Source organism: Triticum dicoccoides, chromosome 1B, assembly GCF_002162155.2.
Source record: "Triticum dicoccoides isolate Atlit2015 ecotype Zavitan chromosome 1B, WEW_v2.0, whole genome shotgun sequence".
Taxonomy (NCBI): domain Eukaryota; kingdom Viridiplantae; phylum Streptophyta; class Magnoliopsida; order Poales; family Poaceae; genus Triticum; species Triticum dicoccoides.
Window position 1 is genome coordinate 664,853,882 of NC_041381.1, and position 16,554 is coordinate 664,870,435.

At 43.3% G+C, this 16,554-nt stretch overlaps 1 long non-coding RNA gene across 1 annotated transcript; it reads right to left on the bottom strand.

The window, feature by feature from the left end:
• Window positions 1–5,265: 5,265 nt before the first annotated feature.
• LOC119311774 lies at window positions 5,266–8,251 on the bottom strand. The gene is made up of 2 exons (XR_005151167.1): window positions 7,572–8,251; window positions 5,266–6,674 (listed from the first exon to the last, which is right to left on the bottom strand). It is a non-coding gene; the product is annotated as an uncharacterized LOC119311774 (long non-coding RNA).
• Between the last annotated feature and the right edge of the window lie 8,303 nt (window positions 8,252–16,554).

The window sequence follows — 16,554 nt, forward strand, 5'->3', positions numbered from 1 at the left end:
TTTTTTCGGTTTAAAATGTCAAAAATGAACGCGACCAGGAGAATCGAACCCCGGATCTCACGTACCTGATAATCAACTCAAACCACCCGACCACAAAGCCTGCCATGATGTGGGCGGGCCCGTTTCACTTCTTTTTCTTTTTATTTTCTTTTTCTTTTTTTTCTTTTCCTTTTATTTTTCCTCTTCACGTATTTTTCTTTTTCTTTTTCTTTTTTAAATTCCGTGAACTTTTTTCTAAAATCAATGAACTTTCTCCAAATTTGTGAACTTCAGAATTGATGAAGTTTTTTTCAAATCCAGTAAACTTTTTTCATAATCATTAAACTTTTTTTAATTCAATGAATATTTTTTAAAATTGATGAACTTTTTTAGATTTCAACTTTACGTAAAACTGATGGACGTTTTCTCATAATCGATGAACTTTTTTTCAAATTCAATGAAATTTTAATAAAGTCAATGAACTTATTGCAAATTTGTGAACTTTTTCCAAAATTGATGAACTTTTTTTCAAAATCGATTAACATTTTCTCAAACTCATGAACTTTTTTCAGTTTTCTTTGATTTTTAAAAATTTCATGCATTTTTTTCGAGTTTGTAATTTTTTGTTAAGTTTGAAAAAAATCAATACATGAACTTTTTTTGCATGTTCGTGAACTTTGCTTTTGAAATTTGTGAACTATCAAATCTTTGGTTCACATTAAAAAACACGTTTTGCGCAATAAATAGTGCGTATGTTATTGTTCTTAAAAGGTCCACGATGTAAATAGTCTTTTCTTTAGGTTTCAATGTAACTAGCCAGTAAAAGAATTGCTGAGGGATAAATGATACAACTATTGTTCTTATCCCTAAGGTAAAGAATCCTCAGTTGATAAAGGACTTCCGATCGATAAAGTGCCTTGTTAATAGATTGAGACCTCTGCTGGATGGTATGATTTCTCCTACCCAAAGTGCCTTTATTCCCGGAAGGTTAATTTCGGATAATGCTCTCATCGCCTTTGAATGCATGTATTCTTTAAATACGTTGAAAGATGCTCGTGGTGAATACTGTGCATACAAGTTGGACCTTGCAAAAGCATATGACAGTGTGGATTGGAAATTCTTGGAACGTGTGCTTCAAGCTTATGGTTTTGCCCCAATATGGATTGAGTGGATTATGACGTGCGTTACCATAGTGAAATTTTCAGTTCGATTTAATGGTCAATTGCTAGACTATTTTCATCCTTCACGTGGTCTTAGGCAAGAGGACCCTCTTTCTCCGTACTTATTCCTCTTTGTGCCTGAAGCCCTATTTTTGTTGCTTAATGATGCTTCGAAAAGAGGGATTATCCAGGATTTCCACCTAAACAGACATGCTCCAGGTATATCTCATTTACTTTTTGTTGATAATAGTCTCCTATTCTTTAAAGGTAATTTGGAGCAAGCTCTAAACATAAAGGGTATATTGTCGGATTATGAGGAGGGGACGGGTCAATTATTAAGTACGGATAAATGATCCATCTTATTTGGCAAGAAATGCTCTATAGAAGACCAGGTGTCCATCTTGGTTATCCTTAAAATAGCGATCGATGGATTTGAGGACAAATATCTTGGTTTGCCTGTGTCGGAAGGTCGTATGAAGGCGGGCAAGTTTCATTCTACTAAAGATAAAATGCTCAGGCGGGTCTCGGACTGGTTCGAAAAATATGCTTCTAGCGGAGTGAAGGAAATCCAGATTAAGTCTGTTATCCAGGCTATCCCGGTCTATGTCATGTGTATTTTTAAGTTTTCTGCTTCACTTTGTGATGAGTTGTCCCAGATTATCAGGAATTTTTGTGGGCAGATGAGGAGAATAGGAAAAGAACTCATTGGTTGGCTTGGGATAATATGACCAAGCCAAAAGGTGAAGGGGGAATGGGTTTCCACGACCTTAGGCTTTTTAATCAAGCTCTTTTGGCAAAACAAGCTTGGCGTTTGTTGATTTACCCAGATTCTCTGTGCGCAAAGGTGATGAAAGCTAAATATTATCCCCATGGGCATCTTATTAACATTGTTTTCCGTAAGCATCTTCCCTTACTTGGCAAGGTATTATGCATGGCCTTGAACTGCTGAAAAAGGGCATTATTTGGAGAGTTGCTGATGGTACTAGCATAAATATTTGAAGGGATAATGGGATCCCTATGGAAGCTAGCCTAAAAAATTACTGCCAAGAAGAACAAAACAAGGATTAAATGGGTGTCTAAATTATTCATGAGTGGATCTAGGAGTTGGTATGAAAATTTGATCAGACATCTATCTTATCCTCACGATGCAGAGGAAAATTTAAAGTTGTGTATTCTGAATTTGGGTGACGGAGATCTTATTGCATGGCACCATGAGGAAAGTGATTTTTTTTCTCGGTAAAGAGTGCGTATAGACCGGCACTGAGTCTTAAGCAATCGTTGGGTGAGCTCGGGAATTCTAGTACTGCCGTGAATTGGGAACGGAAGCTCTGGAACATAATTTGGAAGGCGAATGCCCCCAGAAAATTAGAATATTTGCTTGGAGGGATGCTTCTAATAGTTTGGCGGTTCAAGTTAACAGGGTAAAACACCATCAAATTATTCGAGGTACGTGCTCAATTTGTGGTATTGAAGATGAATGTATTTATCACGCGTTGGTGAATTGCCCCAAAGCTTATGCATTTTGTATGGCTTTGGAGGAAGTGTGGAATTTACCGGCTGAAGAGACTCTCAAATATTCTTGGCCTGATTGGTTTTTTATTTTATTGGATCAATTAAGTTCGCGTATGCGTGAGCAAACTATATTCATGTTCTGGAGAGCCTGGCACCTGAGGAATGATTTGATTTTTGGTAAGGGAAAAGAATCTATCGCAGCCTCGGCGTGCTTTGTTCAAAATTATTGGGCATCTTTTTTGTGTTGTCGTGCGAGCATGCAGGTGGCAGTGTGCAACGAAGGTAAGCAAGTGATGGAAGAAACCAAGGTATACACTAATATAGAGAGGAAGGTTATTTCCTGGAAGCCTCCCACCTTGGGTTTCTTCAAGATTAATGTCGACGCATGTTATGTGAAGGCCATCAAAGCTGCAAGCGTGGGGGTGGTCGTGAGACACCATTATCATCTCCTCTTGGGACTTCATTGGAGCTTGACATAGCGTCGAAGAAGCGGAACTTAGAGCGACCATTTTCGGCCTGTGTATTGGTACCACTTTTGATAAGTCCATCATTTTGGAAACTGACTGTTCTTTTGTGGCTTCTGTGTTTGGGAAAGAGTGTTTTGACAGGTCAGGTTTGGCGGACCTAAAGAAGGAGGCGTTGAATATCTCTAAGTTGATGGTGGGTACAAAGATATTCAAGATTAATAGGATGGCCAATTTGGTGGCTCACGAGATTGCAAAGTTCATTTTTGATAGTATGTCCGATAGTATTCTTTTTAATACTATACCGCCCTGTGTGGCTAATTTTGTTATGAAAGATTGTATAAATATTTTAAATTAATTAATATATGGTCGGGTTTTTGAAAAAAAAAGGAAACAAGCCAGTAGCACATAGTAGCTTGAGTGGTTAGTTTGACCCTACTGGAGGCTGACGGCATGAGATCGAGTCCTCGTGCGTTAGCACTGTCGTGTTTATTAGCGTTGCGATGAGCGTTAATGGACCGGCCCGGAAGACGTTGCCGTGAGGCGCCCATTGCATTCCATGGCGCCGAATAGGAGTTCCCGGAGGCCTTTCCCTTCACGACTATCTATAGCATCTCCTTAAAAAAATCAAACCCCTTTATTAAGTGGTAATCAAAGTAGCATAATTTACAAGCATAGGGGAAATGGCACTAGGTGCCTCATTAAACCAAGTACCAGGTGGAGAAAATCTAGCAATCCTTGCCAGTTCATGTGCTACAGAATTTCCTTCTCTATGACAGTGTTCGTAGTGGATTTGTGATAGATCGTGAACCATATGATAACAATCGTCGAAAATAGCAGCAGTCAATCCCGAGAAAGTACCACCATCTTGCATTGCAACAATCACATCAGAATTATCAGAATTGATGATTAACCTAGAGCATCCGAATGACTTGAATGATTGGGAAAGATTCAGACCAAAGCGAAGAGTAGTAGCTTCAGCCATAAGAGGATCCACACAGTCCCCTGCAACATTATTCCATGCGACTAAGAACATCTCTGAACTGTCACGTAATACATCACCCACAGTGGCTTGGAGTGAATCACTATCATAAGTAGCATCCATGTTAAGTTTTACAAAGCCAGCACTAGGCTGAGTCCATAGGATCCTATTCATCTTTGTCGTAGATTGATAGGCTGCTGAAAATTTTTCTGTCAGAGCTCGGATAGCAGAAATTATTTGTGTAGGTTATTATGTTTGCTCGCCATGCACTATCTTTCTTCTTTCCAACAATAAGTACCAGACCATAACAGCCATCAGATGGTCTGATCTAACTTGCCCTAGGACACATTTTCGTTTGCAAGAAGATGAAGGAGATATTTAAGCACCGCCTTGCCCGCATGGTCCACTTTACAAGCTCGCTCAATGATATCTTCCAACCCCAAACCAACCAGACCTGTCTTGCTTTCTGACATTGGAAAAAGCATATGTTTGACGCTCTCGCAACACGCATGCTAGGCATTTTGTATTTACCTTCATATGTCTATCAGTTAGGGTTACACGGCATGGCAGGGTACCATGAAGAGCTCTCCAAAGGAAAATTTTAACCTTGGCCGGGCGACCCAGTTTCCACACAACATCTCAAATTGGGTTTTTATATTCGCCGCACTAGGACGATCTGCTGCAACCGGGCAATGGTACACTTACGTAAATAATGTTACGTGTTTTACGTAAAGTGCATCGTGGGTAATTAGTATTGGAGAAGGGGAGGGGCCCCACCCACCCGAAAATCAAGGGGACAAAGTTAATTAATTAGTTAGGAAGGTTACGTTAGTCTCCATAGGCCTTACGTAGATGTAGGATTATTGGTTGCAGCCCTTGATCCATATTTATCCTACCAGACCGCATAGTAAGCCGACCTAACTGAAAAGGCTCTAGTTTTTATCAAGTTCCAAGCCACAAAATCTGCCATATCATAGCGGGATAGAGAGTATACGTACGAATCATATCCACCGGCCAATAAGTCTGCGCATCTAGTTGTACTAGAATGGCAACGCGCCTTGGCGCGAGGGTGCCGGTCCCAATAATATGGTCAACCGTTGGAAGATCAAACGGCATGATGTATCAGTATGAAGGCAAGTTTTAGCACATGTAACAGAACAACCGATTATCTGGCTGGTTCAAGAGTAAGAAGAAACATTCAATATGTGCCAGAAGAGTAACATCATCAAGTTAAACATGGGTATGAGACTATCAAAGTTAACCCGTGCTAGAAGCAAGGCAGCATCCACTACGGTCATACGAATAGAAAAACTAATTAGCTAACATTAAGTTCAGTAATATGAGCAGAAACATAAGAGAGAGAAAGCCAACAATGGCAATGGAGGCGATAAAACTATGAAGCCATAGTTAGGCATACAATAGATAGCTTGGTTCAATTGCCTCCGTGAGTGCCATTCCATATGAACTTGATGTGAATAGTTTGTGAGATAAATGACCAAAAAATTATTTTTGTATAGGCAATGCACTTGAGATTTGCTTGTAAAGCATATGGACAGTGAGCGATGATTTCCCCCTTCTAGTCTTGGAAGGCGAAGACCCAGATCTGTTATTCTTTGATCCCTGCCGCCTCGACAAAAATTTGAAGACCAAGAGGATTGTTATCAGCTTGGACCTAGCAAGATATGTCGTAGTAATCATTAAGCAATCACATTGCTAAGCAACAGTGGAGGGCATAGTAGAACCAAATATATACATGTTGACCATATCTTAATCATGATAGATCCAATTTTCTGAAAATATAAACAACCAAGCTTCTATCAAGCCTAAACCCACTACTGGAAGCAAAGTAAATTTTCTTATATACAGTGACTCTACCGGCAGTTTGGTTTGTTTGCCTATGTGGGTGTTGACTTGCTTCAGAAGTCATAGATACAAATAGAAGCATAATAAATGGTTTTAGAAAATATATCAAGTTCTAAAGATAAATAAAACTACTTTCAGTATATATAGTAGATGCCATTGCAGATAACACTACAATACTAACATTAGAAAAGGTAATCTGGTTTTGGTCACACCATCAAAAAATTAGATAAACACCAGATGGCAAACAAAATACATGTTAAGCCTCCATCCTTGTGATTATTGTTTTTCTTGTTCCAGAGCTCGTGTACAAATGATTTACATGGTGATCCAGAAAAAGTTGAAGCAAGCATATAAATAGTGACCCTCCTAGTGAGTGAACAAAATGTAAAAAAAAACTCATTTTCATTTAGTGCAAACTATGATTCAATCTTTCTTCTTTTTCCAACAAAAATGTTAATATTCAGAAGGTAGTTGGAGACAGGGCTACACCTTATGAAGGTTTTAATCTTATGGTTCAGTGAATTGCATAGGCAGAGCACACAGTTGATGGATTCAAACTATTTTTAAGAGATGATGTGGCAAGGCTAAGAAGATGAAAATAATTAAGAAGAAAAGCTCATGCTCAACAAGTTATGAAGATTTAACTGGGTAGTGCCTCATGGCAGTCATCAACCTTTGAGCCGTAGAACCGTAAGATCAAACTGAGACTCAAGCCTGCATAACCATAGGAAGAAAAGGATCATCAACAAAGAGGACAAAGTGAATCAGGAACCAGTTCCTGGTTCCTCTAAAAAATCATTCTAAATGACAAACCGTGAGAAGAAGAAAAAAAACTGGTCTAATGACATAGATGTGTTAACCGGCAAAGACTACCAAGTTAGATCAAATACTCGGCTTATTTATGTCCCTTTTCAATATTAAGAACGATTATTAAGTAACCAGGTACATAACAAAAACAAATAATGCCTACATAGTAGCTCATCTCTCTTAATACATCTACACTGATTTCGATGTGCAATTTAGGACCAATGGAAAACCAGAAAAACACAAAAAAACTCACACAATAAAGCTAAAACTAAATATTGCACGCCGTCGAGACCTATCTGGCGTGCAACATCTGTCACTATAGAAGGACATCGGCGTCAATCACAGCGGTAGGGCCATCAGCATAGCCAACAGGAATTGCAGGCCGAACCACGGTTGCAGCTACGGACTCCAACATATTTTTGAACGTAGATATGATACATGATTGAGAATACCTAATCAGTAAAGCACCACTACCCAACAATAAACATAGAGAAAGTAATATGAGCCGAAATCTCTAATGGCATGAAAAAATTAGAGCATGTTTGACATATCATTTTGAAACTACAAATATGAAATAAACTACAACCAAGAAAGAAAACATTAAGTAGCTAGAGAGCATACACTGCTTTCTAATAGGAAAGAAGGTAATTTAACTGGCAAGGTACTGCCACTAACTCCAACATGAAAGAACGAAGAAAAATTTTGTAATCAACCTCTGCCATGCTCATGTTTCTTTTGTATTCAGTAGAGTAGTTGCAACCATGCGCATATCACTAAGCAAAAAAAGAGAAGGTCACGACTTACTTAATGTTTGACGGCGGCAAGAGCCATGATGGCATCGGCGGCGGCGGTGGCGTCCGATCGCCAACAACCATGCATATATCAAGTGCCATGATATGTGAAGCAAGATATATGAATACAAGAGGGAAACAAAACAGAGGCACACATGATGCATACTTTACCATACAAACTTAAGGCAGCAAGAGAGGGCCCTATAACTTGCTGGGAGCATGTCTTTCTAGTATAACAAAGTGCATCTTACTCTTAACCAGATTAAATCAAGGACCAACAACAAACAATAAAAAATCAAGAACAACTCATATGTAATAAAGGTATGAGAGAGAAGAAATCTTTACATAAGACGACTATAAACACCGGAGCATAAATAAGCAACACATTTAAATACAAATAAAAAGGATCCAGGGTTCATTGCATAGTGGGCTCAGATCTGACTTTCCTCGATCATATAACCTACCCCCGTCTCTTATCACCAGATCAATATGTTTATACAGTGGTGCTGCCCTGGCTATCACTCAACAAGAATGACCATCCAAGGATAGAGCAACAAGTATCACAGGATCAAAAAGGATTCTAGAGACAAGAGGGAGGATTCAACTTGGTACCCACAGGTGCCTCGATTGCTCGAAGGCACACATATTTCAGACACGGCTAATCATCATCGCCCCAACACAAAAGCCATCGGAGCATAAATAAGTAACACCTTTAAATACAAATAAAAATAGTTCAGGGTTCATTGCATAGTGGGCTCAGATTCGTCTTTCCTCGATCATATAACCTACCCCCGTCATCTCTTATCACAGATCAATCTGTTTATACAATGGAGCTGCCATGGTTATCACTCAACAAGAATGACCATCCTAGGACAGAACAATAAGTATCACAAGATCAAAAAGGATTCTAGAGACAAGAGGGAGGATCCAACTTGATACCCACAAGTGTCTAGATTGCTCAAAGCCACACTTATTTCAGCCACGGTTAATGATCATCGCCCTAGCACAAACGCCACTAATCAGTTTAGCAAATCCAGGAGCATAGCTATACGACCAGAGCATCCACATGTAAACCAGATCGTCGTAGGAACTCCTATGATAGAAACCAAACATGAACTCAGCCTGCAAACCCTAGAATAGCATGCATCTACAACTAAAGAGCTCAAGTAGGAACCGATGCATGAGCAGGGAATAGAGCATCAACCAGATGAGCACCACATCAATATAGCCACGGTCATGTCCAATGCAGTAGCCGAAGCAGATGAGCAGGAGGAAGATGGAGCTCACCAAGGGAGGTTGTAGCGAGGCAGTACTCAGTGGGCACCGACTTGCGCCTGAACACCGTCCAACCGGCGAGGAACCACGTCGGAGTTACGCCTTGCACTGCCCCGCCGGCGAGACTGCATACCATAGGAAGAAAACGATCATCAGCCAAATTAGGAACCAGTTCCTGGTGAAGAAAAAAGAACAGATTCTGATTCCTATAAAAATCAACTTTAGATGACAACCCCTGGTAAGAAAAATCAGGAAGCAACAATCTTAAAGGGAGTAGCATCGATCCCTAAGCCACAAAAGCATCATACAGTAGCAACTACAACCCACACCATAGGGAGGAAATCAATAAATGCAAGGCATAAGTGGGAAAATTTGCAACAAATGCAAGGAAGCATATATTACCAGGAGTCTAAAATAATTTTTTCATTCAGCAAGGTGCCATGGCTGAGTATGCTTGCGCACCCTAATTGTCAATCCTAAGATAGACTGTTTTGTGCTTAACGGTGAACCTTTTTTATCTTTCTATAGTAAGAAATAAAAGGTTTATTATGGCATTTCATAAATGATTTAGTCGCGCCTCAACATATAATAAGTAACAATAAACCAGAAGAAACAATTATGTCTTTGCTTTCCCTCTATATAAAGAATGTCCTTATTATTCCTAGGAGGCATGTTGCCATCAAGTTTCTTGCTGGACTGCGTAATTCCAACATTTAACAATGATGCATATCATTTTAGAGAACTAAATATCTTACCTTGGATCCGTAAATGGCAGTTGGTGCTGTCAGAGACACTGCAATTTACTTCCAACCCCTCTGCATTATCTTTCCCAATTGAGTGACGTTGAGGACAATTCCTTGAACCTGCAATTGGAGATCATATTTAAACTAAATTAGTTTCTAGTCAATAAACCTGCAATTTGGTTTCTAGTCGATAACCAGTAGTAAAGCTAGAAGAACAATTAGTTCATGACCTAATGCAATATCTACTCCAAAACCATGGCCAAAAATCTGACTACCTCTTGCACACCCAAAATCAGTTGAGAGGTGGCAGTTGCTGTAGCCATGGCGGATCTGGCCGCCACCATGATCATCCCCTCAGCCAACTCGTCCTTTGCTGCTACAAAACAAGAGATTAGAGAGAGGAAGACAGAGGTGAGGAGGAGGAAGGAGGGGAGGGGATGAAATCACCGGACATAGCCGTCGGCGTTGGAGCCAACACCCGAAACCCTAACCACGGGGCAGGGTCGCGGGTGGGGGGCCATGAGCGGCGAATCCGGCAGGAGGAGAGGACGCAGCGGATCGAGGCGAGCTCAGCGCTGTGCTGCGCGGTGGCGGAGATGTCGGGGCTTGCCGGAATCAGGCGACTTACATGGAGCAGACGAGAGGGAGGGATGGGGGCTCTGTTGCGGTGCATCTGGCCACCGCCAGAGCAACGGATGGATGCTGACGGCGTGGTTCTAGGCAGTGGGTGGCGGCGGCGATGTGGGCGGGAGGGGAGGAGGCGCGCGGGAGGGGAACGAGAGAGCGGGAGAGGAGGCGCGTGGGAGGGGAGGGGAACGAGAGAGAGAGAGATAGGGAGAGGAGGCGCGCGGGAGGAGAGAGGAGGAGGCTAGGGTTCACCACGGGAGCCGGCCCTTTTATACCCCTGTGAGCAAAATTACGAAAATGCCCTCGGCGGGGCAGCGTAATTACGCGCGGTGGCACGAACGAGACGGTAACTATTCATTCCAGCAGTAATTTTTTTTATCCGACGGACGAGATCGATCGGGAGCGATATCCAATGGTCCAGAACGCATCAAAAAATCGATCCGACGACCGAGAGTCGCTGAGCTCTGAGGAGGCTCGGTGGAGGTTTCATCTCTTATTTATGGATATCCCATTGGCCCGTGGTCTCTTATAAACGCCTCGTGACACTTTTAAAGACATTTTCTGGCCTTCCAAAGGCGTTTTTTAATGCCTTCTACTGTAATTTATACCGTGCTGTGGTGGGAGTCAGGACGCCACGACCAGCTGCTGCCTGCGTACTCGTTTCCGATCCCTGCCCACTCCATGCCGATCCGGAGGTTGGCGCCATTTGTACCCTGGAAGTGCTGCGGCTCTTCCGGCCAAAAGAAAACGCGGGCCGAGACGCACGCAACGCAGAACGCGTGAAGCTATAGCCCCTGCATGCCCGGCTCTCACCAGCACAGCACCACGTTACCAGCGAATGCACGGAAGGGCAGTGCAACATTTGTACGTACACGCCTAGTCCTCCAGTCCCTGCTTCAGGTCTCACGTTACCTGTGTGATTATTCAGCCGGGTAATTTGTGAAACGGTTCCATATACAATTGCACAAGCCCGGCGCGAAGCGAGGGATAGAGCCCAAGGAAAACGCCACGGCGATCCGGCCGGCGACGCGTCGGTACTGCCAAGCCGGCCGGCCAGGAATTGATGCGCGGGGACCGCCGTAGTAGGGTAGGGTCGGGTAGGGTACAAGCTAGCAGCAGCGAGCGTTACCCGCGGCTTGGGACGCGGAGCCCCGGTGGTTCCAAAGTCCGCCGGCCGGGCGAGTGCGTGACAGACAGCCGGACCCGGTAGCCGGTACTACCACCACGTCGTTTGCCCGCTCGCTGGTGTGCCGCCGGTCGCACGACGCAGACGGACGGAGAGGAGAGGACCACGCACGCACGTGAAAGCCGGACCGGACGGACCGGCCGCGCGCGAGATCGGAGCAGGCATTTCACCCCACCCACCGCCACCGGCGCACTGCTCCGTCGGTCCCGGACTCGACGCGAGCACGTGTGCTCTTTCCGCGACTGCGCTCCAACGATGAAGTCTGTCTATTTGGCATGAAACAGCACGAGTGAGGGGATCCCCGAATTATTGCAAGCCCGAGGTGCCGGCGTGCACCCGCAGGGCTGCAAGCGATCTGTCTACGGCGTGGCCGTCCGTCCTCTTTTCCTGGAAGGTGATCACGGGTCCACCACACCAGTCTCCGCAGACGGGATGCCGTGCCCGCCCGGTGCCGGTGGTTCCAAGGTCGGCCAGCCGAGCGCGTCACAGCGGGCGGGCGTTTGCTTGGAGCTGGCCGCCGGTCGCACGGGGCAGACGTGAAAGCCGGAGCACGCGGTCGCTCGCCCCGACTGACCTCCACGCACGCACGCACGCACGGCAGCGCGCGACCGGAGTAGAGTAGGTATCCGGATTCTCCCACCTACCGGCGCACGGTTCCGTCAATCGTGGGCTCGACGCGAGCGCGGTCGCTGCTTGAACGGTTTATTTCTCGGTGAAATCGCGCGCCGACGGCGACGCTGGAAGACGGAAGACGAACAGATAAACATATGACGTTGGAATCCAACGAGATGATCAGTGAGTGTGTGGGTCCCCAAATTTAATCGAGCCGTCGGTGCGCCGGCCTGCAGCTGCAAGCGATCCGTGAGCTCACCCTTGTCCGATAGAGGCGACCCTGCGCCCGGTGGTTCCGAGGTCCGGCCGGCCCGAGCGCGTGACAGCGTGACCTCACCTGTGGGCGACGCGCGCTCCGGCTCGATGTGGACGGACGGCTCGCGTTTCCTCCCCGCTGGCCGCCGGTCGCGCGAGGCAGACGGGGAGGACCACGCACTGCACTACGCACTGACTGACCTCCATGTGGGGTTTATTACGGTTGCGCCCACCGGCGCACGGTTCCATCGGTCGTGGATTGGACGCGAGCACGTACTGTTTCCGCGATGTGCACGGTGGTGGCCGCTCCTCCGCCACTTCAACCGTATTTTCTCTCAGCCAACTTGGCTACGCACTGACGACCACGTTCCAACTCCAACGCCCGACCATTTCGTCAGCGTGTGTCCGTCAAGATTCGCGGGGACAAAAACCAGCACCCAACGCAGTCCGAGTGTGTCTGTTTAGGTTCGCGCACACAAAAACCAGCACCAAATGCTGTGATCCATTTCGTCTTTTATGTCCTTCGGACTCATTTTCTCCTAACTTTGAGTAAGTTTTGTGTCTCAAGCGGACACAAACTGGACGCCCATTCTATATATTGTGTCCTTCCGTGTGTTCGTCCCTGATCCACATGGCAGCCAAATAAATCATCCATGTCCAACTTTTCTCTCTCACTCTCTCTCCCGTGCACGGCCGTCCCCGAGCAACCACCTCCAACCTCGCGCCGCCGTCCACCGCGCCTCCTCGCCGGAGCACACGCACCGCCGTCATTCTCTCTGCGTCGTCGCTTGCCTCTACAGAGTCGCCCCGCCATGCCTGCCCTGGAGCTCTGCCACCACCTCGAGTTTTTTTGAAGAAAAGAAGGGCTTCCCCCTTCCGATTCACATTCAAGGAAAACCAATAGTACGAGCTACAAGCAGAACCACAGCCAAACTCCAGACATCTCACTTCCCCGGCAGCGCACGCGCACAAGAGCAGCAGAGGGAAGTTAACGTATCACAAGTCTTAGCAAAATAAATAGAAACATGAACCAAACAAAGGCACTGAACGTAACCTAGACCACTACCACTATTACTCGAGAAGAAGCATGCCGTCCCCCACAGCTAGCATCACACGAGGCCTTACAGATCCTCGCCCTCCCAGCCTTGGCACGTTGTACCTCCACCCATGTGAAGCTTTATACACATTACTTGCTACATGTTCTAGTAGCCTTGTTCCCAACTCCAACACCTTTTTGTTTGATTCTTTGTCTGCAAAATACACCAAGCCATCATCCGATAGTTCATCAGTTTAGTCAATGTCATTGGATCATTGTACATTTTGTTATAAAACATAATCCCATTTCTACATTTCAAATAGTCCAAAACATAGCAACCACCCCAATCCGGACTAATTTTCTGTCCACCTTTCTAAAGGTATTAATCCATCTCCCAAAGCAATCTTCAATGGAAGAGGGGATAGATCTTAAACCAAAGGTACATTTAAGTAAGCTCAAGATCAATGAAGCAGCAGAACAAGAGAAAAATAAATGATTGACATTTTCATCTTTGCCACAAGACACACATTCCTTGGGACCTTTCCAGCCCCTTTTCAACAGTGAATGTTTGGTAAGGATACTTTTCCTTAACCAATCACAAAAACACTTTGATTTTGGCACGTATTTTTATCTTCAAAGGTATTTTTGTGGGAAATTATAGTCCTCGGTGATCATTTTCCTATATAAGGACTTTACTAAAAAATTTCCATCTCCAATTGAAACCCACTCCACCTTGTCCTTACCACTTACCATTTCAATCTCTTCACATCTATTTTTAGACTATTCTACAACTGTAGGTTTCCCCTGCAAAGTTCTTCTAAGTCTGAAACCTAGCCACCCTTTATGGATAGCCTCAGCTAGTGTAATGTCATGATCAAAACACAAATCATATAGCCTAGTATACTCATCTTTCAATGTCTTATCATCCACCCAAACATCTTCCCAAAATCTAGTGTTTTTTTCATCACCCAGGTTTTTCTTAGCATTCAACAAACTAGACCAAAACTGGGACACTCTGGTCCTTTCTTAACTCTAGAAATGTAGCCATCAGGTACATATTTCACTAATAAGACAGATTGTCAAAGCCCTTCATCGGTGTACATTTTCCAAAACCATTTAACTAACAGAGTTTGTTCATGATATCTAGGTTAAGAACCCTCAGCCCCCCAAAATCTTTAGGACGGCAGCATTTCTTTCAATTAACTAAATAATATTTATTCTTATCTTCATCTTCTTGCCAAACCAGCCTAGCCTAAAAAATCTGCTTTTTTTCATTATATCCACAGTCATGGGATAGAAAGACATCATAAAGAGAGGTATGTTGGTCAGGCAAGCTTGCACCAAAGTTATCCCCCAGGAATGGACCCGAAAAGTCTCCCCTGCCAGCAGCTACACCTTTTCTCAATTTTCTCCACCACCACTTTCCAGTGCTATTTCCGATCCTAATGTTAGAAACAGGCATACCCAAATATTTCATGGGCAACTCTCCCATCTTACATGTAGAAGTTTCTGATATATCTCCTCTTTCTCAATGGCTCTCCCAAAAAGCAGTACCTCACTTTTTATGAAAATTAATTTTCAGCCCTGACATTTGTTCAAAAGCACATAAAATGAATTTAAGGTTTTTTGCACTATCAACATCATCTTGCAACAAAAGGACGATGTCATTAGCATAATGCAACATATTAATCCCTTTAGTAACATTGTTGCCCACCACTCATTTAACTATGTCATTTTCTCTAGCATTGTTCATAATAGCAGCAAGAGGATCATCTGCCAAATCAAACAGTAAGGGGACATATCATCTCCCTGTCTAAGTCCTTCATAGGTTTTAAAGTAAGGTCTCCAACCTTATCATTTACTTGGACCCTTACTTGTCCACCTCTCATGGTCATAATCACCCAGTCACACCATTTGTCAGGGAATCCCCTTAACATTTTGATTAGAAAAAAAGGCCTTCTCAAAGAATATTTTAAAGATGAGAACACTTTGTTTTTTTAACATGAATAGAATTTAAAGCTTCATGCAAAGTAACCACTCCCTCCATGATATATCTCCCCTTCACAAAAGCTGTTTGGGTGGAAGAAATCACTGGGGACACACACGTGCTTAATCTGTTCATGAGCACCTTAGAAATAATTTCAAAACTAACATTCAGCAAACAAGTGGCCCTAAATTTCTGTATTTGTTTAACATCAGTAGTTTTAGGAACCAAAGTAATAATCCCACAGTTTAATCTAGAACTATCTAGGGTTTCTTTTGGCAAAATCATCAATCAAAGACTTCAGGTCCCAATTTACCAAATCCCAAAAATCTTGATAAAAATCAACAGGGAAACCATCTGGGCTTGGGCTCTTGTTTCTTTTCATTCCAAACACCGCTTCCTTAATTTCTTGAAGAGAAAAAGTTAGTAAGTATTTAAACATCATCTTCAGAAATTTTAGTAAGATTCTGCTCGGTCAAAGAAATGTTGGTCACATCAGGATGACCACAGAGATTTTTGTAAAAAATCAATGATGTAATCATCAAGTGTTCCTCTCCCTCTATAATCATTTCTTCTTGTTCTAAAGAGGTAATTCTAATTTTCTTCTCCTCCCATTTACTTTACATTATAATATCTAGTATTCCCATCCCCATTAGTAATTTCTTTCTCTTCATCTCTGAAGCCATTTAAATTCCTCTTGTTTCAGGAGCCTATTCAATTTTTCTCTAAGCTCTTTTTGATCATGTCTATCACAATCAGTGAGCCATTGTCTTTCTACCATCTTATCAAGCCCATCAAGTTTTCAATAATCTCAATCTTAATTTTCCTATACCAAGCATCTACATTCTTGTTCCACCCTTTAGTCTTCTTCCACAAATTCTTGAATCTAAGTTGTCATCTCTCCAAATTGTTCCCTCTGTATTGTGCATTCCAAATTTTATAAACAAAATCCCTGAAACCTTCTCTCATATTCCGATAGTTTTCGTATCTAATAATGGGCTCACTTCTACTATGTTCCCCATAATTAATGAACAGAGTGGTGTGATATGAAATTTCCCTAGCAAAAGCATGTACAATAGTAAGAGGACATTTTTCTTCACAAACAGGGCAACACAACGCTCTATCTATTTTCTCATATGTAGGGTTAGGCAAGTTATTTGCCAAAGTAAATTTTCTTCCATTCGGAGGGAATTCCCCAAGCCCAACATTTTCTATAATAGCATTGAACACAAAACCCCAATGTTCATCACTCATAGGTTTATTTTTTTCAGTCTCTTT